The 17,256-nt window shown below is 35.9% G+C and overlaps 1 protein-coding gene across 2 annotated transcripts in view; it reads left to right on the top strand.

Annotated features, from left to right (window-relative positions):
• The first annotated feature begins 9,593 nt into the window (after positions 1-9,593).
• creb5b (cAMP responsive element binding protein 5b) overlaps positions 9,594-17,256 on the top strand; it is a 69,595-nt gene continuing 61,932 nt past the window's right edge. Inside the window, exon 1 of one of the 2 annotated variants that reach the window (XM_079894909.1) lies at positions 9,594-9,699. The gene's annotated coding sequence lies outside the window, so the exon portion shown is untranslated. The remainder of the gene's footprint in view (positions 9,700-17,256) is intronic. The other variant, XM_079894908.1, reaches the window with a different exon arrangement.

Raw genomic sequence — 17,256 nt, 5'->3', positions numbered from 1 at the left:
ACACACACACACACAGGCCTATGATTAGACAATGATTATGTATTAGTTTTATTACAAATAGATAGAATTTATACATACAATTCCCTAACAATAAAATAGGTCATACCAGTGAGTTCAACTATAAGCTTCATATGAAATCATAAATGAGAACATTTCTGATAGCTGAAAAGAGACAGTGGATCTACCATGGACATTTCTCCATAGATATTCAGGAAACTGGAAGAAGGTAGTCAAGTGATGTCATCAGTGTGATTTCTATTTTTGTTTAACGGTAACACCAGTGACGCAACTCCAGGGGACCGCTTTCATTATAATTTTTATAATATTTATTCAGCATTTTGTTTTTTATGTCATTTACATGATATATTTGATAGTTATGTATACATTATTGTATAGGAAAACCTGTTTTTGACCTCAAAATAAAGCATTTTCCCTCTGTACACAGTGGGGACGAGCACTTCTGTGGTGCTTGGAATTATAATTAATTAAAAAACAAATGTTGCCACATTGATGGCTCAAGAAGGTGTTATTCTTCAAATAACATATTGTTTTGACATTTCCATAGAATGACCCATATGTCATTTCAAACTATAATTGTCTCTTTATTATAATAGGCCTATGTTTATTATAGCAGCTTTATTCGTTTATTATAAGAATTCTGAAATGTTCCACAGTTGAATCCAAATGAAAGAGTCGCTATATTCCTAATGCCTGTAGGCTACATTTCTTCATTACCCATTCATCTTTACATTATTTACTTTTTTATATACTGTATATGGTTTGGCAATGTAGAGTTTGAAAAGCACGTAAAGGACTTTGTTTGCTTTGCAAACACAAACATTTTATTTATGTATTGTATATATGTATTTTAACATGGTCTTGCAATATGTATGTACCTTATCAACATCAGTCATAAAAAAGTTTCTATAAAATGTGAAGTAACGGTAAATAAGTAAAATGCAGTGCAGTATATATCCACATGGTGGCAGTGTGAAATTACAAACGGAACTGTTACGACAATTCAGATCCGTATTATAAGCGTAACACCACTGTACCATGTCCAAAAACATTGTAGTCCTATTGCACTTTTCTGTAAAAAAATTAAATAAAATAAATAAACGTAAAACCTTATAGGGTATGTAAGGGTTGTAGTTGAATACTGCTTCTAAAACTTTTTGTTTTGTTTTGTGATTGATATTTAATAGGCTATAGAAGGTGGTCCATATAAAGCTCTATAGCTATTCAAATAATATCTTTTTTTTTTTTTACATTTTTGAATGATTTTGAGCTTCTGTATATTATCATAAAGCTCCTAATACGTTTCCATACAGTATGTTCAATGTCATATACATTTAGCCAGTACATTTATGGCAGAAAGGCTATAAAAGGCCATGTGGTCACACAGATGACTCGATCACTATAGTGTTTCTCCGCCAGTAATAGAGAGACCCAGTGGTGTGGACTACATTATTGCTGTTTTCTTTCCTCTTACTCGCGTTCACATCCATGTGCTTCATCCCTCTCTCCCGCCCTCTCGCCGCCTCTGTTTTTCCATGATTTCCTGTTCACGTTTGTTGGCAGAAGTTGCTGGTGCTGGTGTTGTGCCCGGTACTGTGTAATGGGGTCCTTGTTGGGTTGGGCCCCATGTACTAACTCACCACAGCAGAGCGCATGGGCAGCTGTGCACCCTGATCGGCCTGCTTTTTCCAGCGCTGGAACTCGCCATGGGACATGTCTGTGAAAGCATTACATCATTGAGGCTTTCCAGATCTTACGGCGTTTAATTTTGCTTTCAATTCTGCAAATAGTCAAATTTGATTGGATGGTCAGTTGTCAACCTCAGACTTTGCGATTGTTGATGAGTTTCAGATTCTATTGCTCAAGGCCACATTTTTGGGGGGAAAGTTGAATCTCAGAGACCATTTAATGTAGGCTGTGTAGTTTAACCCTATTGTATCATATTTCATACATTGATTTCAAAGCCCTATAAATGATCAAAATGATCAAATATTTGCTGTTGTACACAATCAACATGCTTTCTGTCATCTGATTCATATGTACTTTTTTAGCAAGTAAATTGTCTGAAAAATGTCTAATAATGTATACCTTCAGGTCGTGGTACATGAGTCTTTTTGCTTTTAATGATTTTATAAATGTAGTAAATGCAAGAATAACTTTTATACCTTTAATAATAGGTGATCCATATATATATAATCAAAACGTGAGTATTAAATATGATCAGGCTTTTGAGGAACATTTATTTATCTCTCAATCATCATTGCTTTGCATTATCTTACTAAGACATATGGGAGATATAGATTAGTGACTGTATTTATATGCAATGCATTTTATGTTGTAGATAATCTTATAAAGATCTCATTGATTTACATTATAAGCATTTGAATTTCATCTTTTTGGCCATATAAATGTCAACTGCACCAGATTGCATATTTTCGCTCAGTTTGGGTCTCTGAATAAAAATTAAGATGTTTTTTCCTCTTTGAGTCAGAGCTTCATATTCTCACTTTAAAAAAAAAAAAATTAACGCATTACCATTCTGATCCATCTACTTGAAGACGAATACGACCCTGTATGAGTGAGTGGAGGCGGGGCTCAATTGCATATTACGCAAATAAATCCACATATACTAAATAAAGCAAGGGTGTAGAGTTACATTCAATCAGTTTAAGGCATGAATATAGTTTTTTTTACAGGAAAAAAACTTTAAATATGTAATTTTAGTGATCAAATATGATTTTTAAGGGATACAAATGATTTAACTATAGGGGGACTTTAAATTTGTTTCAAGACCACACAAATAGATTCTGTGATGACTGATAGGGTAAAGACACTGCCGTTGAATATTTTGATATTTCAAAGGTCCACAAAGTGTAATTCGGTCTCCTAATGTTACCAAACGTAAACCCCCAGACCTCATTAAGGAAGTAAATGACATAATGTTCAGACATACTGGCCTTCCCAAGTTCCCTCGTTGGCAACGGAAAATGCAGAACTCAGACGCACATGGCATCATGCCCTCACCACTGCAGTCATACTGTATAAACTACTCACAAATGCTGTCGTTCATTATGTAATGGCTACATTGTTCCACTTCAAATAGTTCCAGTGCACTTTCTGTTGGTAATAGTATTATAATGCACTGTGTGGTTTATAAACTCTTGAGTGTGGTACAGTGGTAGCCCTATGTACAGTATTTGTCTAAAGGTTGCCAGGTTTTGAGATCACAAGGTTTTTGGTTTTATTTTACCCAATGGCTTATTATACATTTCTAATAGGCACTCTACACTTCTCCTAAGCCCAGGTTATTGGCTATTGCTTTAAATTATGCCCTTTTACGAAGTCTTGGCACGGAGATTGCAAGCACAGATTTCACAGGACGTTTCAGAGTGATTTTTTTTTTGTGTGTGTATGTGTTATTTAGATACTATGTTATCCACCATTTAATCAAATGTGTCAGAAAATTATGATAATACAAACAGTAATCGATCACAAAATCATGGATAATTTTCCTAAGGGGGGAGGTGAACAGGGGGGCAGTGTTCCGGAAAACACTGAAGCTTCCCCAGGCGCCGCCATTGATTAGCGGACCATCACCTGCTGTTAGCATTCCATTGACTCCCATTCATTTTGGCGTCACTTTGACAGCGAATAACTTTACATCTAAGGCGTTTAAAGACTCCATTTGTCCATTATTTATTTCTAAAGAAACACGACAATGTATAAAAGGCTCCATTACCTTGTATCTTACGTTATGGCCCAGTAGAAACAGTTTTTGTAAAAATAGGCTAACGATTGCGTCATAACCACGCGACTCTCTGTCGCACAGTAGAGAAATTACCGTATGGACAGGAGGAGAAGCTCGCAGGCAATCGGGGGGACGTGGAGGCAAAATGACAAAGTAATTAATCAGAATACTTAGCAAAAGTTGCTCCTGCTCCTAGCTCATGGACAGCTCCTGCTCACGCTCTCCGTCTCTGCAAGTTTCGGAAGGGAATGATTCAGATTTCTCTTGGCACAGCTACTAGAAGACAGACGGGTTGCTCACGTCACACCTACGTCGTCAAGCTCAGTTTGAGTCTGCGCAGTACGCTCGGCCATCAGGAAGTGAGTGCTTCTAATTGACTTCACTTGTCTCCGTTGAATCCAATGGGGTCGCTGTGTCCATTTCTTTTACTGTCTATGGCGGTGAACAGTCTTCAAAAAGCTTACAAAAGCTAAAATAAACACTACATCAATACTGTAATGTTAGTTAGCAGGCTAGCGGAGGCAAAGCTTTGCTCTTCGTTTACATCAGCTATCATAGCAACTACATAAAGCTTATAATTAGAATAGAAAACACAACTACAAATAACTAGACATACTTACAAGTTGTGATCCGTAAACAACAGATTGTCAAATGTTTAGCGCCGTTTTTTTTTTTCTTTTTCTTTGTTTGTTTTAGAATGTAAGGGCCAGTTGCTCAGCAACAAACAACCAATCATAAACTGAACAGTGCTTGACTCATTAAATATTCATGTGCTTTACACAATTACAGAAACTTTCACGCACTGTTTTTTTTGTTTGTTTGTTTCAGCATAAACGCATTAAAGCAACACTATGTAACATTTTTTACCTTAAAATAATGTTTCCAAAATAGTTTCAGTGGTTCATCAAGTCGTAACAGGGTGAAAGGCACTTATGCCTCTGCTTTGCAGTCTTTTATCTGCTATAACCACACTATGTAAAAATGATTGCCAGATCGTGTGTCGCGTTTCTGTAGTTCTAATGAGACATAAGAAAACTACAAATTTGACTTGCTTTACGTCAAGCGTTACAATAGTCATTATTTAGTTTTTCTTTGTTTCTGATGTTGCAATACATCATACTTTCATGAAATCATGCAACATACTCTACATTGTCTGTGGACATCGTTCATTCCAAAGCCGGTTTGCGCAATATTAACCAACTGCAGAACCGCAGAACCATACGTCATAGCAGTGTGAGGATGACAGCGCCAGCCTAACAGTCTGATGCCGGAAGTGGGCGGGGTAAAAGCATCTAAGGGGTGGAGATGGGTAGGTTTAGGGGTGGGTTTAGGGATCAGGGGGTGGAGATGGGTCCCTAAATATATATATAATATATATTATATAATATATACATATATAATATTAGGTATGGTATATATAAGGTGGATATGTATGGTATGCGGTTCCGGCATCAGACTGTTAGGCTGGCGCTGTCGTCCACTGCTATGACGTATGGTTCTGCGGTTCTGCAGTGAGACCTATCTCGGTTTGCGGGCGGCGAAATTATTTACGACAGCGGTAATGGACAATTCCGCTTCCAACCTGTAGGGCGACCGCAGAGGAAAAGTTCCATAGTGTTGCTTTAATTGGAGTGAAAGAGAGACAGTTTTAATTTTACAGTTAATCTATACAATAATCTATTCAGGACAAACTGGATGGTCGGCTTTACAGACTGAAATAAGCCCAGCTGATGTATAATGTCGAGAGTTATTTCAAAGTTATTTAGGCCTAAGTAAATATTTTCTTCCATAACATACGCATCTGAGTGAAATGGATTGTCAAAAATGAAAAATTGAAGGATGAGACTATAGGTTCCATTCCGTCCATTCATATCTGAATGTGAGCTTGCAGTCGATTATAAGAAAGGAGCAGGTTTTAAGTGGACTAAATGGTTGGAGATGTCCTGCATAATTCACCAGAGAGTCTGTCATTTTTGTTGGACAAAAAAAAAAAAAAATTTCAACATATATATGGATGATCATAATGAGATCTATAACATGCATCAAGAAAATAAATAGGATAAATTTTCATTTAATGCCGACTTTAAAGATCACGTGTTTGTCTAATAAATTAAACTGACATCGCAAATATGTAAATGAGAACATTAACCCATGCTTTATGAATATAAAGCATGACATCTCAATACCTGAATAGAGTAATTCTTAATGCTGGGTCAAAATTGATCCGTGTGAAACCCAGAATGACCAAGGGTTAATCTTTTTATCTTTTTTAATTTTCTGTGAAAAACCCTCTGAAGCTTCAGAGTCTAGATGACCTTGCCCATAGTGACATTTCTTCATGACATCACTTCCTCGGACATTATAATCAAGTACAGGGCATCAAATAATAAGTTTCTTTTTAAAAGTCTACTTCTGTTGTACTTTGAGCAAAACAATGAGCTTTGTTGGGGGAGAAAGCATGTGTTATTATAGGAGGCTGTATATACATCAACATTTCCATCCCTGCAGGCACTTCAAGACATGGAGAAGATGGAACATTCCGTTAAGAAGATCAAACAGCCAATCCACTTCCTTGCCTGATCACACACACACACACACACACACACACACACACACACACACACACACACACACACACACACACACACACACACACACACACACGACTGATATAAATATGGATCCATTTAGAATACAATAAACAAACAAATAAATAACAAGTAGGCAAAACCCCTTGTATAAATATGTGGATCCACTTAAAATAATGCAATGAATGAATGAATGAAGAGGAAAACCCTTGTAGATTTAAAATCTTTATTCTACATCTATAAAAGTGCAGTTTATATTCTAATTTGCACAGTTTTACAAGATTAAAAAAAGATAAATAAATATAATAGACAGATTATTTTACCATATAGGCATAGCATCTAAGTGTCTGTGAATCACCTGTACTGATGTTCTCCATGTAACCATTCCAATCTTATGAATGCAATTTAACTATTGTTGGACATGTTCACAATCAAAGGTGAATCTATAGTCCAAGGTCAGTTTAAGTCAAAGAGCTGATTAAACACATCTCACAGTTGTGTTTGTTGCCTATGAATCTTTGGATGAGGGTTTCTTCTGTCTAATGTGAATCAACGCTCTGATGTCAAATTGCAATTAGTTTCAGCTGTCTTGTTCTCCACTTGCAGTTCCTGGGATTGGACATCTTACGTGTGAATTTGTTATCATTCAGGTAACTTGAGTGTAATCTGCCGTAATGACTGATTATATGGTGCTTTATATATCACAAAATAAAAATAAAAGGTAAAGCAAATACATACATAATTATTAACTAAGTGCAATATATAAACATATAAATAAAAGTATTAAATAATAAAATATGAAAAGAGGAAAACATCTTTATTTAGACTAAAAATGTCAAAATGACTGAATGTACTGTATACAACTGGTCAAAATTTTGGAATGATTCAGATTTTTAAAATGTTTAATAATATTGTAAAATATTATACTATTTAAAATAACAATTTCTATGTGTATATATTTTAAAATATAACCCTGTGAAAAGCTGAATTTCCAGCAGCCATTTCTTCAGTCTTTAGTCTTGAAAAAGGTAATAATATTTCACAATATTACTGCTTTTACTGTATTTTTGATCAAACAAATCCAGCCTTGGTGAGCATACTCTTTTAAAAAACATTTAAAATAATCTTAATTATTCCAAACTTTTGACCGGTATTGTAAATCAAATATTTAATTTGAGAAAAAAAAATAAAAAAATAAACTCAATTAGACCTGACATTAAAATGTCACTTTTTCACCTCTTTCCTAAATTCAGCCCTGCAAGACGTTTGGGGACAGACTAACCTGCCATGCATTAGAGATAAAATCCTTTAAAGTGTGGGGTCAGTGACCCATCACTGACTGTGCACTTATGCCACTTACTGCACAGCTCTCCCATGGGATGATGTCTGGATGGCTGGGAGAAATATATAGACCATAAAGGTACAAAAACTGTCATAAAGCTTTGATTAAGGCCCAGGTTAAAAGACACAGGCAAGTGAAACGGCTGAGTTATGACAGCAGTTGAGGCTATAGCGTTATTGTTCCCGTGACAGAGCTCTTAGCACGGGTGGCTCATTGTAAACAGCTCCTTTTCCGAGGAGCAGACAGTCATTAATCGCCGAAACAATCCCAGACTCCTCCAGTGTACCCTCGGCATCAGAAATCACACTGCCGCCACCAGCACATTCACTAAAGCTTGAAAGGTTGTGACTCTGTCTCTTAGCTGCATGTGACTCTTTTTATTTTTACCCTATTATGGCTGACGTGTCAGTTTAACAGCTATGATGAACCTCATGACCATTTTCTTTGCTATACTGTCTTTTGCAGGTAAAAAATATACTCATAAAATGACAGTATATTCGATTAATAGTTCTAGAAGAGTTTTAATAGCTCTATTACTGTGGATGTTTGAGCTCATTAGTCAGTGTATGTTTCTGAAAGTCATGCTATGGGAATTAACCTATTTTATGAGGTGGTAATTTCGTATCAAATCATATGATGTGAATTGTACAAAAATGTACGATTAGAAAAAGGTAAGCATGAAGGCCCTCCTCTAACCCCAGCTCTAACCCTAAAACCCACCACTGGGGCGTATTGTGCAAAAATGTTTGAATGAGATCTACGAATCATGTTTCACATTTTTTTCCTTTTAAAATCTTTTTTTTTAATTCAGGTTCACTGTAAAAAAAAAAAAAAAAAATGCCGCCTTAAATTTTTAAGTACAATCAACTTGGATATTTAAGTCATTTCAACTTAAATGACATTAAACTGACTTAAAAAAATCTTGGAATAACTTTGCTTAACTTATTTTGATGACTTAATGCAATGTAAAAACATATGGTGTCTAAAAATGTTGATCATTTACAGTGCAACATTTGCACACCTTGTGAATTCTTTAATAGCGTATACACATAAGTCTATGTTTTGTAATACCAGCACCTGTTCACAGAGAGAATTAATAGAAAGTAGGCCTTCCGAATGCCACAGAAATAAACAAAAGTATTAGTTTGTTTGTCCTTTGATGCCACCTGCATCACATTACGTCTGCCTGGCAATTATCTGCAGACAAAGGAGTCAGAGCTTTGATTCTGTAACACCATCTTCTAAATTCAACACTTGCAGGCAGACATAATCCAGCCAATAATTTATTTACCCATGACACTTTCATTATTTAGTAAGCACAGAGCCACCGGCAAGATGTGCACAATTAACAGACCTGGATAACTGAGCTGAGATGTTTGGTGTCTTTAGTCATCTCTCCTATCCGAAACATGTAAATCAAACCATGTATTTACGTCATGAGAAGTCATCAGCATTATAAAAATTTTAACCGGTCAGTTGTTCATAATATATGAAAATGAAAAATTAAGTTTCTAAATATTTGAAAGTATATAAACTAATGATCTTTCAAACTTTGTACAATATAAAAGTGTTCAAAATTCAAAATAATAAAAAATGTATGTAATTATAGTGTTATAACAATTTACCTAAACTGTATTAGCTGTTTAATTGCCAATAATGTGCATTTATATCTCATGATCATATAGCCTACACTTTAAAAAAAAAAAAAAAAAAAAAAAAAATGTTTATCAACAGCAGTTTATGACTAACTCGCTTCGAACAACAATAACAAGTTGAAGTCAGACAGATGTTGGTGTTGCCACACCCACTGGTCCTGACCCCGCCCCGCCTGCCCCTCTCGCCCCGCCTCTACGAGGGACCGCAATGATTTAGAAGTTCAGGAATCCCACGTGACGTCACCAAAGGGTGATGTAATGCTTCTCTAAATAGATCGTATTGTAATCTTTCCTCAGTCCAACGTGGTTCCTTCAGAAAGTGTGCTGCATCTTCTCCAGACTTCTGCGGTGAGTTGTTTGAGTTGTTTTTCATGCCGATACATCAATTCCTTCGCATTCACATGCACTTGCCGAGTCGGTGCCATTGAAATAGTCATTCTCTTGAGCCTGAAGAAGTGACAAGTTGTTAGGGATTCACAAGAACAGATTCTAAGTACTTTTACAGACTCTGTTTGTACGCGTTTCATGCAGGAAAGTAAACACGCGGAACATGATTGATTATTTTCGGATCTCCAGGGATTGTTTGCATGTAACAGCTTTGCGCACTGTCTTTAGCCAAATTGCGCATTAAGGGATCGTGTCGCATTAAACAACTAGCTTAATCTTGATTCTGATCTCAAACTTAAGTCGTTGTATTGTGCAAAACTTTACGCGGAGTCGGTGGTTTTTAGTTTGCGCGCATGAAGCTGTCAAACACGATGTGTTTCTACAGTTTTTACTTGTGCGTGCATGTGTTTGTATGTGCATGTGTGGCAAGCTGTTTTAACACTTATTCCTCTAACGAACTCATTTTTATGTTACTAGTACTTATTTCTAATTACTAGTACGTAGTCGGGGCTAGTATATTTTTTATTTCACGAGTTATATTCATTGATAGCTACTTTTAGTTATTAGTAAATATCTGTAATTTAGCCATTCATATGCATTGGCGAATATGAGTAAAAATACAGGTCTAACTAGTAAGATAAAAAAAAAATAACTTGACTGTAAATAAAAGTTGCTGTTTTGAATTTTTAAGTACAATCAACTTGAATGTTTAAGTTATTTCAACTGAAAGTTAAACTTCAAACTAATATGAGTTGAATTTTGTATAACATAAAAAGTTGAAAATTGCTTCATTTATTTTGAGTTAAAGATATGTAAAAACATAGTTTGTCATAACTTATTGATCATTATATTTGTTTTTACAGTGTAGTAACAGTTGAGATCAGTAGCCTATAGTGTGTCATAAATAGGTAGCCTATTCGGTACTAATGGAATAGATAGTAGGAGTAGCTATTGTTAGATTTTTGCTAACTTTAGTAATAGATTGTTAGATTCTAAAACTTAGAAAATTAGGCTATATAGTTACTGGAAACAGTAATTCTTAGGCTACAGTAAAATTAGAATAGGGACCAGCAACAATTGGATAATAGTCTTGATACTTGAACCAGATCCAAAAAGAATCCAGTGGCAAAAGAACTAATTTCCAGTAACAATGGAATAGATCTTCAAATAAGCAATGAATGTACATATAGCCTAACTGAAAAAGATTATTCGCAATTGGATTACTTGCCAGTAGAAATAAGAACTAATAACAAATATATAGCCTGCATATTAGTAAGTTGGTTTAAATGAAAAGGTGTTAATATGGCTTGCCACAGCGTGTATGTTGTATCCTTTTCGCGCTGTGACACAAGTGTTCTGCATTGTTCCTTTGAAGCGGTCCGTTGTAGAGAATTAGTTTGTAGCGTTGAATCTGTTTTGTTTCATTCATCAACACGCAGAAACTGAGGAACTTCTTTCGTCTCTGGAAACTACTGCACCTCAGTGTTTTCCCGTTTCGACAAGAGCTACCGCGGCTGTCAGAGGGGTCCCAGTCCGCTCTTTTATAAAGGACGAGTTAAAGCATGAATCTTTGCACTGGATCACACGTCTTTATTTTCTAACACCGTAACAAGAAAGCAATGCTTCGACGCATGACGTCATAATGCAGGCCAGTCAGACGTTGATTAACCGTCCAGATATTGAGGGTTTCAGCGGTTTGTGCTGACGAGGCAAACTCTCTTCTAAAAGCCCAAATGCTTAAAAGATTTGAATCCACTGATACGTTTGACTGGGTGCTTTTCATTACAACACAGATAAATGTTGGTTTGTAAAAACGTACAGCAAACAATCGTATATTAAACATATATGTAGCCTACAGTTCACCTTCACACAGGGAGGAAAATTAAAATAGATTACAGTTATTCTATCCACGAGTTCACACTTAAAATGTGAAGTCTGCATCATTTACTCACTTTCATGTTGATAAAAACCTGTATTAGTTTCTGTGGAACACAAAAAGAGATGTTAGGATGAATGACAGCACCAGTCATTTTAATTGTAACTGAGGCTGTCAGTCTTTGCATTCTGTCTACACCTATCCTTTTGTGTTCCATGGAAGAAAGAAAGTCATAAAAGTTCGGAATAACATGAGAGTGAGCAAGTAACTGGATATTCAACTTATAGCTTGATTTATGTGAACTTGATTAGAAACATTTAGTGCTATTATCTGTGAAATGCACCATATTGTCAGCTGTGAAACAAGATATATCAGTCACACTTTAGATTAGGGTCCAATTCTCACTATTAACTAACTATTAACTATGACTTTTGCATCAATAAAATCCTAATTACTGCTTATTAATATATAGTAAGGTAGTTGTTATGTATTGGGTAGGATTAGGGGATGTAGAATATGGTCAGAATAAGGCATTATGCTTTATAAGTACTAATAAACAGCCTATATCCTAGTAATGCATGCAAATAAGCAGCTTGTTAAAAGTGAGAATTGGATCCTAAACTAAAGTGTTACCGACATATCTAATAAAATTGAGTGACTGGTATTGGAAAAAATGTCTATACGACTATTATAAACATTCCTTCCCTCTCCAGTTTAATTAATCTGGCTGATAGAGTGAATTACAATGAGTGGAAAGATTTAGAAAATTCTAAATGCCTTATAATATGTGGTGTATGATAACATGGCAATTAAAAAGTTTTTGATTTTAATTTTAATCACAAATGGCATGTTTTCATTTTGCCATCTCTTTTGTTCACTGAACAACAACAACGTTCCGATATACAACATTCATATTTCAAATGTTTGTACCTCCGGTATCAAAGTCAGCCTGAAGTTCTCTTGGTCTCTGTGAGTTTATGTTTGAGAAGATGTGATGACTGACAGTGATTGAAGGTTGCCTTTGTAGGGCCCCTTCGTCTGTTCATTAAGAGAGGTTTATGGCATCCTTTGCATTGTCTGAAGGTTCCTTTTCCTTGCCCCGGGCCCTGAGCTGATCCTACCTTGAACCTTTTCTGCCGAAGGCCTGTTGGGGACGGGGGGGTGGGAGGTTGTAAGTTGGATTTGAATTGCGGTGCAAGTTTGTGCTTGCTGTAACCTTCACCACCCTCCTTCTCCCCTCGGCCTGTGAACCACACTGTTTGAATTCAAATGAAGAAAGTTCCTCACCGGTTCCCTGTGAAACTGTACTCCGGTCCCCTAATCCTCCTCGGCTGCCACATCGGGCCGTTCTAAATTTGAAGTGTAACGAAATTTCCTGTGTTAAATGAAAACACCGGTGAAATAAAAGCCAAGCAGTGTATGACCACCGGTGAGCAAACATCTCACACCTGGTCTTGTGTCACATGGGAATATTGAGCAGTTTAGGTGGCTAAAAGACTTGCTGGAGGGTGGAAATGATACGGTAATATTTTTCATAAAAATGAATGAAGTGCATAATCCTGTGTTTAAATGAACAGATTTGATGACAGTCTTTGTAGTGCGGATTTCGCATGTTGGAGAACATGCATAGTGGAAATATGGAATATTGCTGCAGGCGTCTGATTGTGTTGCACTGTTGGTTATGCTTTTGGAATTAGGCCAGATGATATCACAAGACGGCATATCTCAGGTCTCGTAACATTTGAGAACAGCATGTTTACAATAATTACTATACATTCTCAAGTCTTGACTGATACGGTGAAACGTTTGTAAAGTTTAAGGCTAGATAAGGACACAGAAACATGTTCCTCACTATAAAGCTGTATTGGTAAAGTCGATATGAAATCAAAACTGGTCATATTTAACACATTCATGGTTCTTTATTTTGAATGATTCATCGGTGCACCTTATTCCAAAGAAAAAAAAGCTTTTTGGATATATGGGAAACTCAGTGCAATTCGCTCAGTCAGCCAGATTAATTTTAACCGAAGAGGGAAGGAATGTTTATAATGATCATATAGTCATTTTTCAATTTGATCAGAAATGTCTTGTTTCACAGGTGACAATATGGTACAATTCACAGATAATTATATTAAATGTTTTTTTATCAGGTTCAAATAAATCAAGCTATAAATCGAATATCCAATAATTAAGATGTTATTCCGAACGTGTATGACTTTTTTTATCTTAAAACCTTGAATCCATTGCAAGTAAAATATTATGACTTCACCCCTGAAACGTCTTTGCTTATGATACGATCAATTTCTGATAGAGAAAATCAAGTCCCATCTTACATTTCTATCTCGTTGTTGTTAAATTTCACTCAGAAATACATCACATTACGGAAGTAAAATGTTAAATAATGTTGCTCATGTTGTTCTCAACGTCTCAGTGTTTTCTTGTCCATACAATGAAGGTCAATGGTGACCAAATTTGTTTATCAGGATTTTCAAAATATATTATTTTGTGTTCTATGAAAAAAAGTAGTAAAACAGGTTTGCAGTGACATAGGGGTGAGTAAATGACAACTACATTTTTTTTAGATGATCTGTCCCTTTATTTGAACAAAAATAGCTCTGGCAAAAGTGTTCAATCTCATCTAGTGACAGAGGCGCTTGAAAGGTTGAATATTGAACAGCCAAAATGACTATTTTTAAATAGCAATTACAATGAATAAGACAGATGCGGTATAGACTTGGAGGCGCAACTTTCTGAGAGCTGCGTGTTAGTGACTTGCCATTTAGCAGACGTGTTCTTGATGTCAGTTCGCTTACAGAAACACCCTGTCCAGACCATGTGTCCCCAAGGGCCGCGTGTCAGAAGCCGCCTGGAGGGGCTCTGTCCCAAGGCCGGACTGTAAGGAAAAAGATGTCTGGTTAATATAACGGCAAATTTGCATGTTTTGACTGCATGGGAGGAAACAGTTGACCAGACCAATCGGACAGGAAAAAAAATGCACATGCAAATCGTGTATGAAAGCGTTCACACAGCGGCGGCTCATGTATATCCAAGTCTGAAGCATTTGAATTCATGCTTTTCTCTTAATGTTTTCGTCTTTCAAAGTTTTGAACGTGTTTATTTTCCACACATTTGGAAAGTGTTTGTTGTCTAAGCTGTCTAAGCGGTGTGTCAATACGTAGCCACAGTCATTAGTCTGTTTTGCTGCTGTATATGAAGGGGACTCGACTCTGGCTGTCATGGACTATTACAGCTGTGTCTCATTAGGCTGTTGTAGACCATAATACTGTTACTCTTTCGCACAAAACTTACATAAGGGTGCTGCAAAATTCCCAAAACAGGTGTTAGAAACATTGGCCAAGTTTATGATCACCTGTGATGCACGACATGCAGGCAAATTTTCCTATACGGTTTTTTCGCTGTTGCGATAAAATAGTCATACGCATTTGTTGCCATCTTATAATCAGGCCCACACAGAATCTGAGGCCTGGCAAGGGGGCGGGACATTTCCGAAACACGCTAGAAGTGGTTGACCAATCACAACGTATTGCTCCAGTTGACTAATCAGAACAGTCAGAATCAAACACCCAGACTCCCTATAGATCATCACTCGTTGAATAGAATGAGACTAAAGCACAATTGGTGCCTGATATATTCCACAGAATCGCACTCTGATCCCCTTGGCGACAGTAGCAGAGGGCTCAGCGTGGGCCCACATAAGAAAAGCACGGCAAAGTACGTCCCATCAGCATCAGAGGAGCAGCCCGGTCACACTCCGTGTGAGTGAAACTGAATGACTGGCATACCATTCCATTGTCAGTCTTTCATCCATGGCATTTAGCAGCATCATGGCACCGAACAAGGGATTCCAGTGCTCGTGGTGAGCTGTAACGGAGAGAGAGATTTGCCATTGAAATGTAATCACCACTTGTGAAACGGACACTAGAAATAGTTCAGAGTTTTGTCATTGTAATGAAACATTTTTACACTTTATTGCCCTCTCTGTAATTTGTCACCCTGTCAGTTTGCTGTGTTGCCGCACATTGTCACACTGTTGGATAGAGGCAGCTATATTTCACCATTAACAGTTGACTTTAAAACTGACTTGGGTCATGATGCTCTTTTTCCAGATCTATTATTTATTTTAAAATACTTGAAATGATATGTATATATATATATATATATATATATATATATATATATATATATGTATATGTATATGTATATGTATATGTATATGTATATATGTATATAGTATTATGTTAAAAGATGAAAAATATCAGTGTTGTACAAATGTCCTGATATTTATAATGAAGAAAAATTGATCATTAAAAGGATGAAGAAAACTTTATTGTGTAGCTTTACATAATCTTTTATTGTTATTTCTTAGAAAAAAGCACAATTTAAATATTTGAAATAAATAATATAAGTATAATAAATATAATACAGAAAATTATATCATAAAGATAAATTATATCATAATATAGTAAATTATATAATAAAGATGACCTCTGAAAACCCTCATGACAGTGTGTCAAGATCGATAGGTCTTTTAAAATACCAGATCATTTGACCTTTGACATGGCCAGGTTAGTTGTGATAAAATCCAGGCGGTAAAATATATATAAAAAGGCAAAATCCCCCAAAAACTTAATATTTAATGATTAAATTATATATATATATATATATATATATATATATATATATATATACATATATACATTAAATATTCTTCTTTATAAATATCAGGACAGTTCTACAAAACTGACATTTTTCAGATTTTTTAAGTTCATACTATATATATATATATATATATATATATATATATATATATACAATGACAAAATAAACACATTAAACAAGATAAATCATATATGCTTAATTTCACAAGTATAACAAAAAGGATTAAAAATAATTTTTTTAATGCTATATTTTTGATACTTAAATGAAATTATGAAATTAAGCATATATGATTTGTCTACTACAGTATTTATAGTAAAGTAAGTATATATATATACTGTTTTGCATCACTGTATCAGAAAAATACTTTTTTGATGTGTACAAGGTGTAAGCAAATTATTTTATTACATTGATGCTTACACTACATATAAAGTTAATAAATTGTATAAAAATTTTCAAAACAATGCGGAGCCAACATGAACGCAAAGAATACATTTCTAAATTTTTAAAAGTGGGTTCCTATTCTTTATCTTGGATGTCCTTAACTGTCATCGACCCATCTAATACAAACTGCTAAAGACATGGCTGGTGAAGTATTAAAAGGGCAGTTTAGGTGTCAAAAGAGTTGCTAATGACTGGCAGTTCACTGATACCCTGACCTCAGTGCCGTGTGTCTGGGTTTAGCCACACACTTGCGTGCACAACACAGAGAGGATAGTTTACACCTTATCCTGTGGTCAGCGACGGCTCCATGGAGACGAAGGAGCAGGGTGACACTTCAGGGGTCAGTTTTTAGCCTAAACCTTTACAACTCCTAATGCCCTCTCCCAGGGCGTAAGACACCGAATACTCACTGAGATTCCGTCAAAGCCTCTTCGGGAACCACGGAGTTGGCTATCACTGGCACACGATACATTAGTGACATAATCTGAGCGGGTCTTTATGCTGCTGAGTCCTGGAGGCGC

This window comes from Squalius cephalus (assembly GCF_949319135.1).
Source record: "Squalius cephalus genome assembly, chromosome: 15".
NCBI lineage: Eukaryota > Metazoa > Chordata > Actinopteri > Cypriniformes > Leuciscidae > Squalius > Squalius cephalus.
The sequence above is the reverse complement of the archived record's forward strand: the minus strand, read 5'-3'. Positions and strand labels throughout refer to the sequence as shown.